This window comes from Aplysia californica, unplaced genomic scaffold (assembly GCF_000002075.1).
Source record: "Aplysia californica isolate F4 #8 unplaced genomic scaffold, AplCal3.0 scaffold00091, whole genome shotgun sequence".
Classification (NCBI taxonomy): Eukaryota; Metazoa; Mollusca; class Gastropoda; order Aplysiida; family Aplysiidae; genus Aplysia; species Aplysia californica.
This window is the reverse complement of record NW_004797361.1, coordinates 1,390,505-1,400,494: the sequence shown is the minus strand read 5'-3', so window position 1 is coordinate 1,400,494 and position 9,990 is coordinate 1,390,505. Positions and strand designations below refer to the sequence as shown.

Sequence of the window (9,990 nt, the reverse complement as noted above, 5' to 3'; positions counted from 1 at the left end):
TGTAGTAGTTTTTCAGACTTTTTTTCTTTAAAAAATCACCTCCATCAGACAAGAGCTCGATAAAATGTGCCCAATTGCCCCAAATTACCATCAGTTTAAAGGGCTAGTCATCGATTAATTTACTCCAGCAACGGAAGAAGAAATCAAAAAGATCATATTAAATAGTCCATCAAAAAGTTGCCCCATGCCCACCAGCCTTTAAAAAAAATGTTTGCACGAACTTCTTCCACATATCACCCAAATTGTAAATGATTCTCTCCTCACAGGCACAGTACCAAATTGCTTTAAGACAGCACATATTAGACCCCTTTTGAAAAAAATCTGGACTTGATGAAAAGAACTTAAAATTTTTTAGACCAGTTTCAAATCTTTCTTTCCTTTCCAAAATTCTGGAAAAAGTTGTATCTAATAGACTGTTACATCATATTACAGCAAATAATCTTAGCGAAGTCTATCAGTCAGCATATAAGGCACACCATAGTACCAAGACAGCGTTACTTAGGGTCTGTACTGATATTTTAAAATATATTGATGAAAAAAAGGTATGTCTTCTTACTCTTTTGGACCTTTCGGCTGCATTCGATACCATTGATCATGACATTTTACTCGAGAGATTAAATACTGACTTCTACACGCGACTCTGGTACATCTAATCAAACATGAATAAAAAGAAAGCATAAGATAAAGTTGAAGACCTATATATATATTTATATAATATGACCCTGAGGTACAACATGCATGCAAAAAAGAGCAATTACTATTGACATACGGTATTATTAATTGGGAATAACCAAGAAGAGATAAAGAGTTTAAAAAACACCCCAAGTAACATCTGATGATGGCAATGAAAATGATCATGAAAAGGGGCTTTGAGTGAAGAGAAGCCTTTTGAAACAAAATGACTTCCATTCAGATGAGAGAAAAAGTAAGACAGACAGAAAGAAATGACAGAATGAAAGGAAAGAAGTTGGACCTACTATTTGTTTGTTGGTCTGAGTAGGTGTTTTACGGTACTCTCGATTCAGTTTTGTTTATAGTACCTACTTCTAGGGGCGCTCTCCAATCACTCATGATAAAAAGAGGAATGAACATGAATACCTAGCCAAAAATACAAACAAATAACTAGTAAGATAGATTCCACACAGTAAATTTATTAAACATGTTTTTCTGCTGCCCGCACAAAAGGAGCTCTTTGCACGGTTCTGAAAAGTCCAAAAAGACAGGTAAACTGACATAACTAGTACATAATAATATCAATGACAGTTCAGACAACCTTTTTACACCTTCAATCATGTCGCTGTCACTGAAACTTCTCCCTCAGACAAACTAAAAAGTGTTCTGAGAGGTCAACAATAAGCGGTCAGATGTAAGTCATTATATGAGGCCTAAGAGTCAACAACGAGGGGTCGGAGTTAATGCAAGACATGAATAATTAATAAAGGGTCAACAACATGGGGTCGGACAAACGGTAAATTTCTAAAAGGTCACCAAGCAGGGTCGGACTGAAGTCATGACATGAGTCCTGAGGGTCAACAACGAGGGATCGGACTTAAGTTAAATTTATAAATGGTCAATAACGAGGCATCGAGGCTAAGTCAAGACATGAGTCTTGAGGGTCAACAACGTGGGGTCGGACTAAAGGAAACGTTATAAATGGTCTACAAAGAGGGATTGGAGCTAAGTCAATACACTGTACATGAATCCTGAGGGTCAACAACGTGGGGTCGGACTAAATGATCAACACTAGGGGTTGGAGGTCAGTCAAGACATGAGTCCTGAGGGTCAACAACGTGGGGTTGGACTAAAGGTAAATTTATAAACGGTAAACAACGAGGGATAGGGGTTAAGTCAAGACATGAATCTTCAGGGTCAACAACGTGGGGTGGACTAAAGGTAAAGTTCTAAAGGGTCAACCAGAGGGGGCAGACCAAAGTCAAGACATGAGTCCTGAGGGTCAACAACATGGGGTCGGACTAAAAGAAAAAATCATAAATGGTCAACAACGAGGGGTCGGAGCTTAGTCAATAGGGTCAACAACATGGGGTTGGATTGAAGGTCACATTCTAAAGGGTCACCAAGAGGGGACAGATCGAAGTCAAGACATGTGTCCTGATGGTCAACAACGTGAAAAAGGATAAAAGGCACAGTTATATAAACGGTCAACAACGAGGGGTTGGAGGAAAGTCAAGGCATGAGTCCTGAGGATCAACAACGTGGGGTCGGACTAAAGGCAAAGTTATAAACGTCCAATAAAGAGGAATTGGGGTTAAGTCAAGACATGAATCATGAGTCAACAACGTGAAAAAGATAAAAGGCACAGTTATATTAACCGTCAAAAACGAGGGGTTAGAGGAAAGTCAAGACATTAGTCCTGAGGATCAACAACGTGGGGTCGGACTAAAGGCAAAGTTATAAATTATCAAGAACGAGTGATAGGGGTTAAGTGAATACATGAGTCTTGAGGGTCAACAACGTGGGGTCGGACTAAAGGAAATTTTTTAAATAGTCAACCGCGAGGGGTTGGAGCTTAGTCGTTAGGGTCAACAACATGGGGTTGGATTGAAGGTCAAGTTCTAAAGGGTCACCAAGAGGGGACAGATCGAAGTCAAGACATGAGTCCTGAGAGTCAACAACGTGGGGTCTGACAAAAGGTAAATTGGTAAATTCATAAACGGTCAACAACGAGGGATAGCTGGGGCTAAGTCAAGACATGAGTCCTGAGGGCCAACAACGTGGGGTCGGACTAAAAGCAAAGTTATAAACGGTCAATAACGAGGAATTGGGGTTAAGTCAAGACACGAGTCCTGTGGGTCAACAACGAGGGGTCGGACTAAACGTAAAGTTCGAAAGGGTCACCAAGAGGGGGAGGACTGAAGTCAAAACATATGAGGCCTGAGGGTCAACAACGTGGGGTCAGAATAATAATAATAACGACAATGCAGATCATTTCTATAGCACCCACTCCCGTGTGAACACAGCTTTAGGCGGTTTACATGTACAAACTATTTTCCCACTCGCATACGTGCGCACGCACCCCCCCCCCCACACACACACACTCACAATCATGCACACATTACACGCACACACACACACACACACAAAATCACGCACACATTACACGCACACACATCTACTTGCTTTTCACACGTTACAAAATGAGCACATACAAATACATAATAAAATAATATACACAATGCAATTCGCAAAATACATAAATGGATACATAGTCATTTACATAAACATTGTACTGAACATGAATCTACTGACATTACAATGGTTTCATCAAATGTGTCTTTAAAGATATTTTAAATTTAGACTCAGGTGCGGTATGTCTCAAGGGTTGGGGAAGAGAGTTCCAAACTGATGGAGCAAGGAAGGCAAACGATCTTTCAGCTAATTTTTTTACATCCCTTTCTGGGACTCTTAAAAGATACTGATCGCCTGATCTTAGTGCTCTAGAATTTGGAGCATAAATTTGGATGAGACCACTGATATATGAGGGAGCTTTATTATTGGCACATTTATGATATAATATTGTAATTTTATATGCTATTCTAGCTGACAAAAGGAGCCAATGCAACGTTCTTAACATGGGAGTAATGTGATTCCTCTTCTTTTTCTTTAGTACTAGCCTTGCAGCTTGATTTTGAAAATGTAACTTGTGAAGAGTGGTATGTGGTATGTTAGTTAATAAAGCACTGCAATGATCGATGCGTGAAAACAAAGGTGACACGAGCGTTTTCAATGAGCCTTCATTCAAAAACAGATATATGACAAAAGAAAAAGTTTTAAGTGATCAACAAGGAGGGGTTGGAGCTAAGTCAAGACATGAGTCCTGAGGGTCAGCAACGTGGGGTCGGACCAAAGGTAAAGTTCTAAATGATCAACAATAAGGGGTTGGAACTATGTTAATAAGTCCTTCTAAAGGGTCACCAAGAGGGGGGGGGGGGTGGAGCTAAGTCAAGGAATGTGGGGTCGAAGTAAAGTTCTAACAGGTTATCAAGAAGGGATCAGAATAAAGTTCCAAAGCTTTTACAAAGAGGGGCTGGAGTAAATCTCCAACAAAAACATGAAGACCTGAGTATATACACATTGGCTGTTGAAGCATTTTTCTTACAGTAAACAAGCTTTTCATTGTGTTTAAAGAAAATATTTTGTAACGCTATAAAGGCTTTCAATTTGGTTGAATCAGTGAACTTCAGACTTTTCACAACTCCAAACTTCAAGTTAAGAAAATACTGGTGGTATCAGAACGTCTACCACAGAAGGTCAAAGGCCAAACTAACAGCTTGCAGCGCTTGTTTATTTGATTTTGATCAAGTCATGATTGATTGAGTAGGTGTTTTACGGCACTATCGACTCAATTTGATCAAGTCAGTTAACATTAACAGCACCAACAAAGTGCAAGAAATATTACAGAATAAAAAATCCAGTCCAACAACCTCACACTCAAGCTTAAAATCAGCAGGAAGCTCTACCCACACCATTCTACCCCTGCAATCCCCCCCCCCCCCAAAAAAAAGAAAAACCTACACTGCCCCCTCAACTACCTCCCGCCATGGCCATGGCAATATCTACAAATTCTACTCTGAACCTAGCCTATCCACCTAGCTCCCTATCAACCTATCTGCCTATCTCTTCAGCCCTACTGCGTCACTTTAAGCCTGAGTGTGATATACGGAAATCGTAGCAACAGAGCACTGTGAGACCTGTTTGACCAGAAAAGTGGCTAGACCTTCTGTTGTCACCAAAGTTTGCACTGAACGTAAGGAACAAAATCTCTCATCATTCTATATCAGTAACATTGTTTCTAAGTAGTTTCATTACAAAATCTCCTTCTGGACATCATACAAGGAATATTGTTTTCTTGAGTCTTTTCTGGTTTTTACAGCACTATCAACACAATTTATTGTACAGTGAGCTGGCCTCCGCAAAGCGAGCGCAAGGGCACACCCATCTTCGCTTCAAAGATGTGTGCAAGCGAGATAGGAAATCGCTGGGCTCTTAGGTGGGAGACACTGGCATGCGATCGTGACAAATGGAAACAGGCACCGGGAGCTGGTCTCATCAGAGGTGAAGCCCGACTGCGACAGGCAGCTGAGGACAAACGCCGTCGCCGAAAGAATTGCCAGAGGCTACCGACGCAGGAAGACACCACTCACAATAATTGCAGCCACTGCAACAGGGACTGCAATTCTCGTGTGGGCCTGTTCAGCCACAGTAAGCGCTGCTCTCGAACCTGAAATCTCCTACAGCGCAGATCCATAGTATCCTGAGACTGAAGGATGCCATGCCATCAACACAATTTTACATGAGAGAAATAAAACAGCCAACTGTTAAAGTAGTCCATGGTAGTCATATGGAGGAATTGACATGTCTATTCAAGAGTAGCTGCATGTTGAAAGGATTCTTGATGCCTGGCAATTGTCTGTTAGTTCTTGAATGACTAATTGAAGAAAAATCGTTTCACAGTGCTATTGGCACAATTTGATCATGTTAACACAGCATTCATTTGGCTGGATGTCATGTGCAGCGCGGGGATGTTACCATCCAGGGTGAGTGGAAGGTCCTTCCTGCCAGGGCATGGTATCTGCTTCTTCGGTAGCTGTTAACTGTTGGCTTGGCATCTTTCTAAGAAAAATATATAAGGTAGCGTGAGTTACTAAATTTGAAAAAAGACAACGTACATAGCAGGAATAATGGTCACTTAGTGCACACATGAGAAATAAAGTTACGGAGAAAAAGAAAAAAAGGAATGACCCTACATAGGCATTCTCCACCCAACCACTATAAGGAATAGTGGTAGTTTTTGATGGTTTATATTTTAACGAGGCAATTTTTTTCATGTAAGTGCCAACTACATATTTTCCTAAAATCCGCCTTTCATAGCACTTATTAAAAGGACGGGCAGACATTTTTTTAAAAATCTGTCAGTACATATGTTTAAAAACTTTTCCTTTATTTATTTTTTCTTAAGAACTTGCATCTGTATAGTTTGTTTATTTTTCAAAGTAGAAAAAGGGTCGTTATAAAATTGTTTACTACCGGTTTAAAAAGACAGACATTTATAAAAAATCTGTCGGTATATGTTTTATCATTTACCCTTTCCACCTAAATGCCAAATTAAAACTTTAAATCAGAAAAACCAATTGGTATTTTTCTAATTTTACTTCAATAATAAATAAACAAGTAGTGTTCCAAGACATTTCCCAGACAAATACCTCCTGTAGATGATCCTGTCTGTGGGTGCTCCTCCGGCTAGTCCTCCTGTCCTGCGATGGTCCTGGCCTGGGGATGAAGACGTGTCAGGTAATAATATCCTCTTGATTCTATACAATTATTGTAACTGTTTCAGAAAATAAACAGAGTCACTTTTAAATATTTTTGACTACTAGTTTAAAATACCAGAAGGACATTTTTAAAAATCTGTCAGAAAAAAAGTTTTATTATTTTTCCTTTTCACCTAAATGCCCCCCCCCCCCCCCCACAAAAAAAACTTTCACCTTGAAATTATTAAAAATGGATTTTTTTCAACAAACTTTCACCACGAAATTAAAAAAAACCCCACGAAAAAAAAAAAACCCACGAAATTTATTTTTCTAATTTTACTTTCATAATTAACAAATAATTTTCCAAGACTTATTTCCCAGACAAATACCTCCTGTAGATGCTCCTGTCTGTGGGTGCTCCTCCGGCTGGTCCTCCTGTCCGCGGCTGGTCCTGGTGATGAAGACGTGTCAATTAATACAATCGTCTTGCAACAATACAGTTTGTATTTTTGCTTGAGAAAATAAAAACAGTCGCTATATTTTCTACTACCGGGTTTAAAGGCCAGAATAACAGTTATAAAAACCTGTCAGTATACCGGCATATGTTTTATTATATTACTTTTTCACATACATTTTTTAAAACTTTCACTTTGAAATTGAAAAAAGGCTCCACCAGCAATTTTTCTAATTTTACTTCAACAATTAATAAATTATGTTCCAAGACACATTTCCCAGACAAATACCTCCTGTCGATGCTCCTGTCTGTGGGTGCTCCTCCCGCAGGTCCTCTTGTCCGTGGCTGGTCCTGGTGATGAAGACGTGTCAATTAATACAATCGTCTTACGTCTATACAGTTTGCATTTTTGTTTCAAAATATAAAAAGAGTGCTTATAATATTGTCTACCACCAGTTTAAAAGGACAGGAGGTCATTAATAAAAAAAATTTCAGTAATTACATTTGATCATTCTCCCTTTCCACCTAAATGCAGCAATAAAACTTTTACCTTTAACCCCCCCCCCCCTGTAATTATGATCGAATAATGTTCCAAGACATAGTTCACCCACTGAGGCGGTGCTACTGACTGAAGTGTCTTTAGGCCATTCCCAAAGGGGGGACATAAACCATGTTCTTATGAATAGTAGAATTGTAATTGTAAATCAGCTGATTCACCAATGTCATACTCATAACGGTGCCTGGCCTACAAGAGGGAACTGCTGCTTTTTCTTTCCCAATCCTTACTATCGTCATTTCCTCTAGTTCTTTTGTATGTTTGTCAAACTCTTGTGACCAACTATTTCAGAGTTGCGTTGGTAAAGCAGACTTTGGGCTGTTGAAGCTAGAGAGGTGGGCAGAGAAAGTCTGATTCCCTGTAAGGACTTCTCTTTTGACATCCACCCCTTGGCGCTCATATGACCTTATGCAGTTGCGAGCGCCATAAAACCTCTACTGAAACAAAACAAACCATAAAGACATAGTTTCCAGACAAATACCTCCTGTAGATGTCCTGTCTGCGGGTGCTCCTCTTGGTGGTCCAGGTGGTCCTTAAGGAACTATCCAGTATACACGCCACTCCAACATCCTCACACTCAAACTGAAAATCAGCAGGAAGCTCTACCCACACCATTCTACCCCTGCAACCCTCCCCACCCCTTCCCAAAAAAAAGAAAAACCTACACTGCCCCCTCAACTACCTCCCGCCATGGCCATGGCAATATCTACAAAATTCTACTCTGAATCTAGCCTATCCACCTAGCTCCCTATCAACCTATCTGCCTATCTCTACAGCCCCACTGCGTCACTTCAAGCCTGAGTGTGAGATACAGAAATCGTGTTTTCTGTGGGTGGTCATCCGGCGGCTGGTCCTGGTGATGAAGACATGTCAATAAATACAATCTTCTTACATCTATACAGTTTATATTTTTGTTTTTAGAAAATAAAAAGAGTAGCTATAATATTGTTGTTGTTTTTTACCGATTTAAAAGGACAAAAGGACATTAATAAAAATCTGTCAGAAAATACGTTTGATCATTTTCCTTTTTTATCAATATGCAAAAAAATCCACTTACTTTTAAATCATGAAAACCAATAGGTACTTTCCTAATTTCACTTTAATAGTGAATTAACAAATAGAGTTCCAAGACATATTTCCTAAACAAATACCTCCTGCAGATGCTCCTGTTTGAGGGTGCTCCTCCGGCTGGTCCTCCTGTCCGCTGCTGGTCCTGGTGATGAAGACGTGTCAATGAATACAATCGTCTTACATCTATACAGTTTGCATTTTTGTTTCAGAAAATAGAGTTGCTATTTGCACAGGGACACCTGCCTGCATTTCATAGAAAGACGGAACAATAAGGTGTGGCCACCTGTTATGTATGTTACCTAGCCAGCCAGCCTCAAAAAAATTTAACACCAAGCACGCAGGCTATAAAGAAAGAGAAAGGCCACGTAAAAGATGGACTGAGGTTGTCAAGGAAACCCTAATAAATCATAATATCCGAACTGAAAGAGCTGGCCTACCGTAGGAAACTGCATTTCCCTTCGTGGCTTAACAGCTACAGTGGATTGATTGGAAGATTGAGTAGGTGTTTTACGGCCCTATCGACTCAATTTGCAACAGAGGATGAAAAAGTAAAAGTAGAAGTTAGAAATTGATCAATAATGTTCCAAGACATATTTCCCAGACAAATACCTCCTGTAGATGCTCCTGTCTGTGGGTGCTCCTCTCGCTGGTCCTCCTGTCCACGGCTGGTCCTGGCGATGAAGACGTGGCAGTTAATACAATCGTCTTACATCTATAGTTTCCATTTTTCTTTCAGAAAATATAGAGTTGATATGTTTTTACTACTGGTTTAAAAGGACATCAATAGAAATCTGCTAGTAAATACGTAGGCCTGTTGTTATTTTCCCTTTTCACCTAACTGTAAAAATAAAACTTTTACCTTTAAATCAGAAGAACCAATAGATATTTTTCTTCTTTTTTTTTGTAGAGGTTTTACGGCGCTCACAACTGCATAAGGTCATATGAGCGCCATGAGGTGGATGTCAACAGAGAAGTCTTTACAGGGAATCGGGCTTACTCTGCTTACCTCTCTGGCTTCAACAGCACAAAGTCCCTTTCGACTTTCAAAGCACCCACAAACAATAGACGGCGGGCCTAACAACGAGTCGAGTATCTCATGTGCTAGAGTTAGTCCGTTCGCCCGCCCGTTAAGTGAATTAAATTGTGGAGCAGACCAAAAAAAAAAAGAACTGACTTGAGGTCCGCAGTCTGCTCGCTGAGAGAGTAGAATTGTGGAGCAGACCCAAAAAATGAACTCTCTTGAGGTTCACAGTCCGCTCGCATGGCCGTCCGTTACACGCTCGCTCTGACTGAGTCCGTGAGTAACGGACCCGTCCATCCGCTCGCCCAAACTCTAATAAAAACGAGAAATGTCCCCCCCCCCCCCCCTTTGGGAATGGCGTACAGACACTTCAGTCAGTGGCACCATCCCGGGTGGGGGGGGGGGGGGAAACTTTAAATTTTGTTTAATTATACATTAACAAAAAAGGTTTCCAAAAATTTTTTTTTCCCATTTTTTTTTCCAAAAAAAAACCCCCCGGAAAGCCCCCCGCCGGGGGGGTCCCCCCGGTGGGCCCCCCCCCCCCGCGGGGCCCGGGGGAAAAAAAACGCCACTAAAAAAAGTGCTTCGGCCACACCAGTTGTTATTTTTTTTTTTAAAA

General features: G+C 40.5%; 1 protein-coding gene across 1 annotated transcript in view; it reads left to right on the top strand.

The window, feature by feature from the left end:
• The window catches only part of LOC106011332, an 18,809-nt gene that overhangs the window by 8,440 nt on the left and 379 nt on the right, over window positions 1–9,990 (top strand). The gene's annotated exons all lie outside the window — the stretch shown is intronic.